We start from the raw sequence: 13014 nt of genomic DNA on the forward strand, positions 1-13014 counted from the left end.
TGAGTGTGTCCAAAAGATAGCAACAGCAATGATAATCATGAAATTTTCCTACCTGCAGATTGGGAGGAAGATGATTTTCCCAATTTACTTTTTATTATCTCTGGGTCTCTTACCAATGTACTCCAGGCTTATGACAGTCTCTCTGACCCAGCATGGGAGGATATGCTGCAGAGACTGTGAAATTGACAAAAATATTATTGTCCCTCCACCTTAACCAGTAGGAATCTCTGCTGCTTGCTGAGCCTTCCACACCACTAAAATAGACTCTTCTTTCTCTCTTCTCTTGAACATAAGCACTCATACCCCCACACATGAACAAACAGGCCGGATTACAGCTGTCTTCATACCTTGACCCTGCAACTCTCCCTGAATCAGCCAAACAGAAGAACTTGGTTGAGAAGTAAATACTGTAGATTTAAGTCTATGGCCGTCCATTTTCTAATGGAAGCAATTCAAATTATTGCTTCTGCTTAGTTGAGAAATATCTGTGTAAAAGTAAGTGGAATAGGGGGAATCGTCTACACTTTATCTACACTTTAAGAAAGGAATTGATACCACCGAACATCAGAAACTGCTCAAACAGGTAAGTATCTAACAGGTTGTCACAAATCTCTCTCTTCTCTCTCTCTCTCTCTCTCTCTCTCTCTCTCTCTCTCTCTTCTGCCTAACCTTGGTTTTCCTCTAAAGAAGCAAAAGATTGTCGATTTTCTTATAGATTCAAGGTAGATTTAACTAACCAAGTCTGTTTTATTAAAAGTTCTCTTTCTACATCTAAGAAATTTTGAATGTAAGAATATAAAGTTTTAGATAAAATTTAATTTGTAAGTTAAATTTTTTACAACTAAATTGCAACTAAATAATAAAGAAAAGGAATAGAAAAAGAATAAATACAATTAACAAAATTATATCATAAAACTGCTTCTCACAGATGTGTATATTTGCATACATTTGCATACATTATACATTTATAGTAGTGGTGGGTTTCTATTATTTTTACTGCCAGTCAAGGCCGAACTGAGAGCAACCCACCTCTGATTTATACATTTTACACAACAGTTCCAATAAACATATTACATTGATGAATTTGAGGTTTATATGTATAATATTGCAATACAATCTAATAGAACTATAATTCAACATGGATAGGAAATGATATCTGATCAGTAAGTGCTGCATTTTTACTTGGAGGTTTGTTTTTGAGACCAAAGCTGAAAAAATACACTTGTCAGCTTTAATTGGAGGAAAAAAAGAATTGGAGGTTCTATTTTTTCTTACTTTATAAAGTGAAAAAGCAATGTAACAGCCTAAAGAAGAATGATAAAAGGGGTGAAGAACTTGGAAACAAAATCCTATGACGATTGTTTAAAAGAACTGAGCATCTTTGCCTTAAAGGCAAGGCAGCTAGGGAGGCAGGATTGCAGTCTTTCAAGGAATGTCCCTTCCAGTGACTTTCTATTAAGAGTTTATCAACCATTCATGATAAAAAAACAAGTAGTAAACAATCAATTTTTAAAAATAAGACATTACTGGGAATAAAGTGAAAATTGAGACATTGAATGAGGGTGTACAACCTATGTGCAGCCCACTCAATACCCTGAGAGGTGAAAATTATGGCAAAATAGCTTATTTTGTTTCCAAAAATAAAAGATAAAATGAGGTCAGGATGCCTCACAAAACAATCATTCCCATTCTGCACCTAAAACATGCCCCAATCTTTTTTTTTTAACTTCCCCACATTACAGTACCAAAATGTAGCAATTCAAAAGCATGAATTGGGATTGTTTTTCAGAATTTGGGAGAAAATTTTAAAAGGCATAAATGGGAGCCGTCTGCTTTCCCAGGGCTCTTAGCTACCAGTTCAATTCCCCTAAACTGTCTGAATGAGCTGATATAGTTTGGGCAAATGCAATCTAATGAAGGCACTGTACAATTCCTTATGATGATGATGATGATTTTACTTTTGCTTTACTTACTGTTTACTTCACTGGATTTTAGTTGTAAATGTCTGGGGATCTTAGCAGTTAGGACAGGATGCAAATGCAATAAACAAACAAATGTGTGTTTTGTGGAATTAGTGTCAAAGAAACAAATATGCCAATCTGGATATTGTCTATGTGAAAAACAACACAAACTGACTGCTACATTTGAAAAATGTTTATAAGGGGTGAAAAAGTTGCAGTATCGATTATTCATGGCTACAAATGGGCATAAATAAAAATCGGGTAAGCTATATATTCATTTTTAAAATAACGTAAACATGTGTTTAATTAGTAAAATTATATTAAACTGCTATTAAGTGGGAAAACATTGTTTTGAAATATATGTATGAATAAATGAAATAGGAAAGGTTTTTTTAGAGGAGTGCTCAATTCTGCAATAGTTAATGAAAATGAAGATAAGTTTTAGGAAAAAGTATTAATACTGCTGTGGTAGCAAGATTCTGATTATAGAAATTCAAATTGTATTACTTAGATTGTTAGCAGGTGCTAAAAAAATGTTGGAAATTAAGCAATGGAGATCCATTATGTCTTTGTTGACTTAGGTATTTCAGAAGTTAGAAGATCCCTGGATCAATTAGGATAACACACTTCCTTATTAAGAAATATGTGTATGTGTATGTATACATAGAAGGGATGTGGTGGCTCAGTGGCTAAGACGCTGAGCTTGTCGATCAGAAAGGTCAGCAATTTGATGGTTCGAGTCCCTAGTGCCGCATAACAGAGTAAGCTCCCGTTACTTGTCCCAGTTTCTTCCAACCTAACAGTTCGAAAGCATGTAAAAATGCATGTAGAAAAATAGGAACCACCTTTGGGAGGAACAGTGTTCCGTGCACCTTTGGTGTTTAGTCATGCTGACCAAGTGATCATGGTGACATCTTTGGACAGCGCTGGCTCTTCGGTTTTGAAACAGAGATGAGCACCACTCCCTAGAGTCAGAAACGATAAGCACATATGTGGGAGGGAAACCTTTACCTATGTATACACAGATATACACTCACATAGTGTCCATATTATATAATATGTATGTGATTTGTGTATACGTTGTTCGGACTTTTAAAAAATAATAAGAAAGTAGTATTATTGTAAAATTGTACTAATCTAGAGTATTAACAAGTAGCTGATAGCTCTGTTGAATAGCTGTGAAAGTCAAATTGTAATAGAGTCATTGTACCTCTCTCCAGATTGCCAGTCTATCGCATGATGGATTTTTCCTAGAATATTCATTACAGGGTAAATTAGGGACAGCATTTGAATAAATGTACTATGGAATGGAGAGTACGTGATTATACAAGAGCCTCCAACACTGGATAAATATTCTAGGAAAGCAGGAGAAAGAGACTTTACCCTCCACCAGAGGTTTGTTGATTGCACTACTGGTGTTCACACTGATATTTGCCTTGATGAATAAATTCAGATTGTTCACTTGGTTCCAGTTGATTTTTCACCCACAACAAGCCAGAGAAATCATGATTTCTGGAAAACTTCATAGAAGCTTATAACCAACCTGGTTGTCTGCTAAATAAGTCAAACAAGCCACTAAAGATATTTGAAGCTTACTGAGATGATCTTCCCTCTGGTGAAACATCTATAAACATTGCAATGGATGGCTTAATCATTCATAAATTAACTCTTTATCTTGGGGCTAAATGCCTTGTTGTATAAGCACATCTCTTTTCAGTACAATTTAATACTGGATTGCAATTGACTCAGCCTTCATCCAAAATGCCTGACTTTGATGATCTTTTGGAACACATTGGGGAATTTGACTTCTTCCAGAAAAGAATCTTTTTTCTCATTTGCTTTCTCTCAGTTCTCTTTGCCCCAGTCTACGTAGGAGTTGTTTTCCTAGGGTATACACCTGAGCACCGTTGTCGGACTCCAGGAGTTGCTGAATTAAGCAACCGTGTGGCTGGACTCTTGAAGATGAACTGAATCACACCGTTCCCAAAGGGATATCCAACGAGGATACTTTCACCCCTCAATGTATGAGATACAATGTCAACTGGAATGAAAGTGGGCTGAGCTGTACAAATCCCCTGGAAGACTTTACCAGACTAGAGAACAGGAGCCTCCTTCTGACCACTTGTCAAGATGGCTGGCTTTATGATGCTTCAATCTTGTCCATTGGGACTGAGGTAAGGTCTTGCAGTTGTTTAAAATATTCAAATATAATATAAGATTTTGTTTTTTTAAATATATGCCATGTGTCATGTTTTTCCACTTGGATTTATTCAGCAAGAAAGTAAATGTATTTCTCCCATGGCTTCTACAAAGAATTCTAGAATATGCTTCCTCAGACTTTGTAAACATTATAATGTGCAAATCTAAACTGATTTATCTCTCTCTCCATTTTTGTGCACGCACATGTGTACATGTGCTTTGATTCAATGTTTACTCCCAGTGATTGCCTGGACTAATACATACAGTTTGGTTACAAGATTTGGAAATGCTTTATTAGCTTGCTTCTTAAAGCTGAGAGGGAGTGAATGGCCTTAAAATGCTCTAAGTTGTGTTGGGTGAAGCCAAGCACTATTTGCTAGCATGTGAAATTAAGAATTTTATATGACAGATTGTATATTCGGGGTTGTTTTGTATTGGGATGTATATTGATTTCTTTCAATCTGTTGACCACAATTTTCTCCAAATTTGCTGGCATAACCTGATTAGAACTTTTTTTTTTTGCTTGCTATATCTCAGGGGTGTTCCATATCTTCCCATAGCCTTCCAAATTGATAATGACCAGAAAGCTGATCTAACTTTATCTTCTAGTCCTAGAGGTTTTTGTAACTAGGGAATATTCCCAGGCATTCTGGATGTTGATATCTCTACTGTAATTTTCAACATACTCCTTCAATTTTTGTTTGATTGCTTTTAAATTATTTGTAATCTCTTCACTGCAGTCATTCACTGAATTCAAGGTTGGAATTAGTTTAGAGATGTTTTTTCCATGTCTGTTTCCATCTTCAATGTCTTCACAGATACTGTTATAACACATTTCTGGTCTATTCTGATACTTGTTTGAAAACTCAATCCATAAGGGCAGGGTAATCAAAGATGAGAAAGCATTTACTGGTTATGACATTAAAGGATCCACAGAATAGATAACTGGATTAAAGAGATAGCCATAATGTCTTGACTACATGTATGCATGTTATATAATCCAGCGTTAATATTGTGGAAGATATCCATATCTTCTATAGTTATGAAGAAACACACTTGTTATTTTAAAAATGCTGAATTGTTATTTCCTCATTTTGAAATCCCTTTGACATGTTTTCTGAACTTGTGGTAGTAATTTCCTGGACTGTGACTTGCTCCTCTGGAGATAAGAGTGGAGGACCTTCAATTGCTACAGTTTAGTTCTGCACTGTTTGTCTTGCCTAAACTTTCTGCGGATCAGAGCTCCTAGCAGTGGTGAAATTCTTTTTTACTACTGGTTCTATGGTGTGGCTTGGTGGGTGTGGCTTGGTGGGCATGCCAGGGGAAGGATACTGCAAAATCTCCATTCCCACCCCACTCCTGGGGGAAGGATATTGCAAAATCTCCATTCCCACCCCACTTTGGGGCCAGCCAGAGGTAGCATTTGCCGGTTCTCCAAACTACTCAAAATCTGCGCTACTGGTTCTCCAGAACCTGTCAGAACATGCTGGATTTCACCCCGGCTCCTAGATATCATTTCTGCAACCTCTTCCCTGACAGTCCCAATTTCTATCACTAAACAAAGCAGGTATAAAGCGAAAAATCAGGTGACTGCACCATGTACTGACCTCAATTCTGATAGTCTCCATCGCAGTTGTTAGAACAGAATCATGCTGTCATTAGGTGATTCGCTCCTGCCCTGATGCTCTCACTTCTGCTTCATTCCTCTCAAATGTCCACCTCCCACCATCTTTGGCCTCTTGACTGCCCTCGTTCTGCCATTCCGGCTGCCCCCAACTGACCTTTGCCATGTTCTTCACCCAGTTGGCAAGGCATGCCTGGTCTGGCCTTTCACAAGGTAGCTGCTAGCATGTGAGGCCTTCCCAAGGCTTATATGAACATTTTTTGTTTTATTTGCAGAGTGAAATTTCCCAATAGGTATAACAATAGCAAAAGCAATTGGACTTATATACCGCTTTACAGCCCTCTCTAAGCAGTTTACAGAGTCAGCCTGTTGCCCCCAACAATCTGGGTCCTCATTTTCTTGACCTAGGAAGGATGAAAGGCAGAGTCAATATTGAAATAGTCAGGATGAAACCCTGGCTGTGTATAGAGTTAACCTGCAGTATGGCATTATAACCACTGTGTCACCACAGCTCTTGAGGAGAAGTCATATATTTCTGGCAGAACACAAATGAGATAAGGGGGAAAAATTAATTAATACATGCATGCATACATACATCTATACATACATTTTGCTAAAGAGTATATTCCTTTGTCTTTCTTAATTGCTTGAATCCCAACAGAAAACTAAAGGTCTGACCTATTCAACAATAATTTAGTGCAGTGTTTCTCCACCTTGGCAACTTGAAGATGCCTGGACTTCAACTCTCAGAATTGAATTGAATTATGGGAGTTGAAGTCCAGACATCTTCAAGTTGCCAAGGTTGAGAAACAGTGATTTAGCAGAGTAAAACCAAAAATAACAACTTGAAGTTGTTCTCCTAAATTTGGAGCAAAGCAGTTGGCAGGGGGTTGTGGGGATGAATCTGGTTTATTTTGATTTTATCTGCTTCCCCTTTACTTGGAGATTTCTCTCTGAACTTAACTATCTTAATGATTAGAATTAATTTTACTTCTGATTCTTTGTCTCCTCAGTTTAACTTGGTTTGTGGAGATTCCTGGAAGCTAGATATGTTTCAGTCAGCTGTGAATGGTGGGTTTCTGGTTGGATCTATATTCGCTGGCTACCTAGCAGACAGGTGGGTCCATCATTCAATGTTGTTAAAACTAAATACGAATAACAGAAAGTAAGGATTGGTGAAATGAAAAAAAACTGTTCTGAAAGTGGGTGAGGAAAACTGAACTGCCTCCACTAAAGTGGAAGGTTTTAAAAATAAGGGAACAATTGATTTGGGATGCAACTGTTTCGAGTTTCGAGTTTTGAGTTTCATTTTATTTATATGCCGCCCTATTCCCTGCGGGACTCAGAGCGGCACACAAACCCAAGGAGGGGAAGGGAAAAACACAAAAACTACAAAAGTACAGGGCATTTAAAAAACAACCAACAGCCACACGATTCGAGAGGGGAAGGGAACTCATCGACCCCAGGCCTGCCGACACAGCCAGGTTTTAATGGCTTTTCGGAAGGCCTGGAGAGAGGTGAGGGTCCGAATCTCTGCGGGGAGTTTGTTCCAAAGGGCCGGAGCCGCTACAGAGAAGGCCCTCCCCCGGGTAGTGGCCAGATGACATTGGCTGGTAGACGGAACCCGGAGGAGGCCTACTCTGTGTGATCTAATGGGTCTTTGGGGGTAATTGGCAGCAGGCGGTCTCTCAAGTACCCAGGTCCAATACCATGAAGGGCTTTATAAGTGACGACTAGCACCTTGAAGCATATCCGGAGACCAATCAGTAACCAGTGCAGCTCGCGGAGGATAGGTGTAACGTGGGTGTACCGATAGGTGTAACGTGGGTGTAACTGAATTGAGACAATACTGAAACGAATATTTTAGAGATTGGTTCCAGAATAATAGTGATTACGTCAAAGAATCAAGTTGAAACAAATGCTGAGAATATTTTTGACTAAGAAAAAACTTTATGGAAAATTATAAAAGCTGTGAGAATGCTGAAAGCCGGGAAGGCTGCAAAAAAATCATACACCAAAGAAATATTGAAATATGGATGTGGTTCGCTGATGGTGTATTTGTGTACTTATTCCTGCACCTATTCTGCTGGTTTGAAAAATGTTACTCCTAAAAATTGACTTTGCTTGTCAGAAAGTCACAGATGATGATCGTATAAACCCAAGGCACCTCCACCATCATAAAAATATGATTCAGTTGCCAAATATCTGAATTTTGATCATCCACAGGGATGCCACAGTGATTGTAAGAAAAATGGCCATAAGTCACTTTTTTCAATACTGCTGTAACTTTGAACGGTCACTAAACTGTTGATAGCTGAGGCCTACCTGTATGGAATTTTTGTGACAGTATGGAATTGAAGTTTGATTGATATATGCAACTACATGTGGTGTATGATTTAAATAAAGCATGTTGACAATACATACATTGCACAGGAGGTTAGATAAGTATCCTTTTCTATTTAATGTCTTTATGAATAAAAGCATAAGGAATGTTTGTGATGGTGATGGATTGGTAGAGGATATGAATTCAGGCATATTGTTTTTTGTCATCAGGACCTGAGTGTGAAACAGCAGACGGTTCTGAAAAGTAACATCCAACCTCCCCTTTTTGGGGAAGGTTGTTGAGAAGGTGGTGGCCTTCCAGCTCCAACGGTCCTTGGAGGAAGCAGACTATCTAGACCCCTTCCAGTCAGGCTTCAGACCCGGTTACAGCACTGAAACCGCCTTGGTCGCATTGATGGATGATCTCTGGAGAGCCAGAGATGAAGGACATCCCTCCATCCTGGTCCTCCTTGACCTCTCAGCGGCTTTCGATACCATCGACCATGGTATCCTTCTGCGAAGACTGCGGGAGGTGGGAGTGGGAGGCACCGTGTTACGGTGGTTCTCCTCCTACCTCTCGGACAGGTCGCAGTCGGTGTTAGTGGGAGGGCAGAGATCGTCCCCAAGGCCCCTAAAATATGGGGTGCGCAGGGTTCGGTCTTATCCCCCCTACTATTTAACATTTACATGAAACCGCTGGGAGAGATCATCCGTAGGCACGGGATTAGATACCATCAATATGCGGACGATACTCAATTGTATCTGTCCGCCCCGTGCCAAATCAATGAAGCGGTTGACGTAATGGACCGGGGGCTCGAAGCCGTCATGGACTGGATGAGGATTAACAAGCTTGTGCTCAACCCAGAAAAGACCGAGTGGCTGTTGTGTTTTCCTCCCAAAAATTCGGCCATTAATCCAACACTCAGGCTGGGGGGTCAAATTCTACACCCCTCAGAGAGGGTTCGCAACCTGGGAGTCCTCCTGGATCCACAGCTGTCATTCGACCATCATATAGCGGCTGTGACCAGGGGGGCATTCGCCCAGGTACGCCTGGTGCGCCAGTTGCGACCCTACCTGAACCGGGAGGCGCTCACAACTGTCACTCGGGCCCTCGTGATTTCTAGGCTGGAATACTGCAATGTGCTCTACATGGGGCTGCCCTTGAAGAGCATCCGGCGACTTCAGCTAGTACAAAACGCAGCCGCGCGAGTGATCGCGGGTGCACCTCGATTCACCCGCATTACACCTATCCTCCGCGAGCTGCGTTGGCTACCTGTCGATCTCCGGATGCGCTTCAAGGTGCTATTGACCACCCATAAAGCCCTACATGGCAGTGGATCTGGATACTTGAGAGACCGCCTTCTGCCAATTACCTCCCTACGGCCTATAAGATCTCATAGGTTAGGCCTCCTCCGCATCCCATCGGCCAGCCAATGCCGGCTGGCAACCACAAGGAGGAGGGCCTTCTCAGTAGCGGCCCCGACCCTTTGGAACGAGCTCCCCGTAGAGATCCGCACCCTCTCCACCGTCCAGGCCTTCCGCATAGCCTTGAAGAACTGGCTCGCCCGTCAGCCTGGGGATAAGGACCATTGCCCCGCCCGAATGTTGTATGCATGTTGTGTATTATTTTATTATGTGTTGTTGTTTTAGTATTGTATTGTTTTGTATTCCCCTCTCCCTGGTTTCTGTGAGCCGCCCTGAGTCCCCTCAGGGAAAAGGGCGGCCTACAAATAAAATCAATTCTAATTCTAATTCTAATACCGAAGACTAAAGTAATTATAGGTTCTACCTCAGAGGTGGTATTCAACAGGTTCTGACCAATTCTGGAGAACTGGTAGCAGAATTTTTGAGTAGTTAGGAGAACTGGTAAATACCGCCCAACAAGCCACACCCACAGAATCGATTTTTTTTTAATTCCATCACTGTTCAACTTGTGCTAGCTTTTTGCAATTTATGAGAATAGGTCTGCATATGCATATACAAACTTGTATAATATTAGATTTTACAGTGGTGTCAATCAACCAATGATGAGGTTTGGGCAGAATAGCCAAGTCTAGTTTTTTGGTGCTCTTGCTCATTTTGAAGATATCATCCACAGCTGCCTACAAACATCAGGATGCCAGAAAACTAGACCCTGGCCATTCAATATGAAACTTCATCTCTGGTTGGTATTTGTATAAAGTTATACATACACTTAGACTCCCCATATAGGTGGTGTATATGGGCATTTCTGGATACTTTACACTTCTAACTGAACTGAAGAATTGAACATTTGATAATCTAAGTGAGTTTAAGCAAAGCTTAAAAAGGTAAAGATAAATGTTCCTCTCACACATATGTGCTAGTCGTTCCCGACTCTAGGGGGCGGTGCTCATCTCCATTTCAAGCCAAGAGGTAGCACTGTCTGAAGATGTCTCTGTGGTCATGTGGCCGGCATGACTAAATGCCAAAGGCGCACGGAACGCAGTTATCTTCCCACCAAAGGTGGTTCCTATTTTTCTACTTGCATTTTTACATGCTTTTGAACAGCTAGGTTGGCAGAAGCTGGGACAAGTAATGGGAACTCACTCCGTTATGCAGTGCTAGAGATTCGAACTGCCAACCTGCCCACAGATCAACAAGCTCAGCGTCTTAGCTACTGGGCTACCGCATCCCTTAAGCAAAGCTTAACGGAGTACAAATGTTTTTACACGTTCTCTTTATCTTTCACACTGCAACATCAAATAAATATAAGCTAGTGTGCTAATATACCGTATTTTCACGACCATAAGGCGCACCGGATTATAAGCCGCAGTATCAGTTAACGTTAATTTTTCAAACTTTTTCATATAAAGCGCACCGGGTTATAATGTTTTTTTTGCAACATTTTCCCCCCCGCCTGCATTCCGTTTCCTAGCCTGCCTGGCCACTCGTTCATTCCGTTTCCCCCCCGCCTGCATTCCGTTTCCTAGCCTGCCTGGCCACTCGTTCATTCCATTTCCCCCCCTGCCTGCATTCCGTTTCCTAGCCTGCCTGACCACTCGTTCATTCCATTTCCCCCCCTGCCTGCATTCCGTTTCCTAGCCTGCCTGACCACTCGTTCATTTCGTTTCCCCCCCTGCCTGCATTCCGTTTCCTAGCCTGCCTGGCCACTCGTTCATTCCGTTTCCCCCCCTGCCTGCATTTCGTTTCCTAGCCTGCCTGGCCACTCGTTCATTCCGTTTCCCCCCCTGCCTGCATTCCGTTTCCTAGCCTGCCTGGCCACTCGTTCATTCCGTTTCCCCCCCCTGCCTGCATTCCGTTTCCTAGCCTGCCTGGCCACTCGTTATTCCGTTTCCCCCCCTGCCTGCATTCTGTTTCCTAGCCTGCCTGGCCACTCGTTCATTCCGTTTCCCCCCCTGCCTGCATTCCTTTTCCTAGCCTGCCTGGCCACTCGTTCATTTCGTTTCCCCCCCTGCCTGCATTCCGTTTCCATAGTCTGCCCTGGCCACTCGTTCATTCCGTTTCCTAGCCTGCCTGCCTGTAAGATAATAAATGACAGTAAAAATATAAAGCATAATTATTCTTTTTCTTTGCCATTCTTATATTATTATTATTCCATTTGGAAGGTTATAAGGTATAGTTTAAAATGCTTTGAAATCCACATTCCCTCCCCACTCCAGGGGGAAGGATTACTGTGATGAAATCCCCAATCCTCCCACTCCAGGGGAAGGATACTATGAAATCCACATTTCCTCCCCACTCCAGGGAAGGATACTATGAAATCCTATTTCCTCCCACTCCAGGGGTAGGATACTGCAAAATCCCCAATTCCTCCCCATTACAGGGGAAGGATACTATGAAATCCCCAAATCCTCCCCACTCCAGGGGAAAAAGGATACTATGAAATCCACATTTCCTCCCCCACTCCAGGGGAAGGATACTATGAAATCTTCATTCCCTCCCCACTCCAGGGGAAGGATACTATGAAATCCACATTCCTTCCTCCCCACTCCAGGGGTAGGATACTGCAAAATCCCCAATTCCTCCCCATTCCAGGGGAAGGATACTATGAAATCCCCAAATCCTTCCCCACTCCAGGGGAAGGATACTATGAAATCCACATTTCCTCCCACTCCAGGGAAGGATATTATGAAATCCCCATTCCCTCCCCACTCCAGGGGAAGGATACTATGAAATCCACATTTCCTCCCCACTCCAGGGGTAGGATACTGCAAAATCCCCAATTCCTCCCCATTCCAGGGGAAGGATACTATGAAATCCCCATTCCCTCCCCATTCCAGGGGAAGGATACTATGAAATCCACATTTCCTCCCCACTCCAGGGGTAGGATACTGCAAAATCCCCAATTCCTCCCCATTCAAGTTTGAGCGTAAAATCGGAGGGAGAGGATTTCAATCTTTTTCCATATATAAAGCGCACCGGGTTATAAGCCGCACTGCCGGTTTTTTATCAAATTTTAGGATTTTCAGTGCGGCTTATAGTCGTGAAAATACGGTATTGTTATTACAGTTTGCTATCCATAATTATTTGAGGCTTCCAATTACAAGAAGTAAGTATTTGACTTCACCACCACTCATTTACTTATTGTTCAAACTTATGATGATGCTGAAAAAAGTGACTTATGATCAGTCCTGCTTTTATGACTGCAACCCTCTGGTCATGAGATCAAAATTTGGGAGCTGGCAATTTCCATGTATTTACATAATCCCCATTTTGTGACTTTTCCAGCTGGATTCTGGCAAAACAAAGTTAGGGGGGGGAGAGATGAATTCACTTAAAGTCAATGATTCACTTAATAACTGCAGTGTTTCACTTAATGACAATGGCAAAAAAGGTTGGGCACAACTCACTTAAGTTACTTAACAGCCACATCACTTTTCTAACAAAAGTTCCAATCCCAATTGTGATGGTAAATTCAAGACTACT

General features: G+C 41.6%; 1 pseudogene; it reads left to right on the forward strand.

Annotated features, from left to right (window-relative positions):
- Positions 1–3316: 3316 nt before the first annotated feature.
- Positions 3317–13014, forward strand: part of LOC116507290 — a 44818-nt pseudogene continuing 35120 nt past the window's right edge.

The sequence above is a fragment of the Thamnophis elegans genome, chromosome 4, assembly GCF_009769535.1.
Source record: "Thamnophis elegans isolate rThaEle1 chromosome 4, rThaEle1.pri, whole genome shotgun sequence".
NCBI lineage: Eukaryota > Metazoa > Chordata > Lepidosauria > Squamata > Colubridae > Thamnophis > Thamnophis elegans.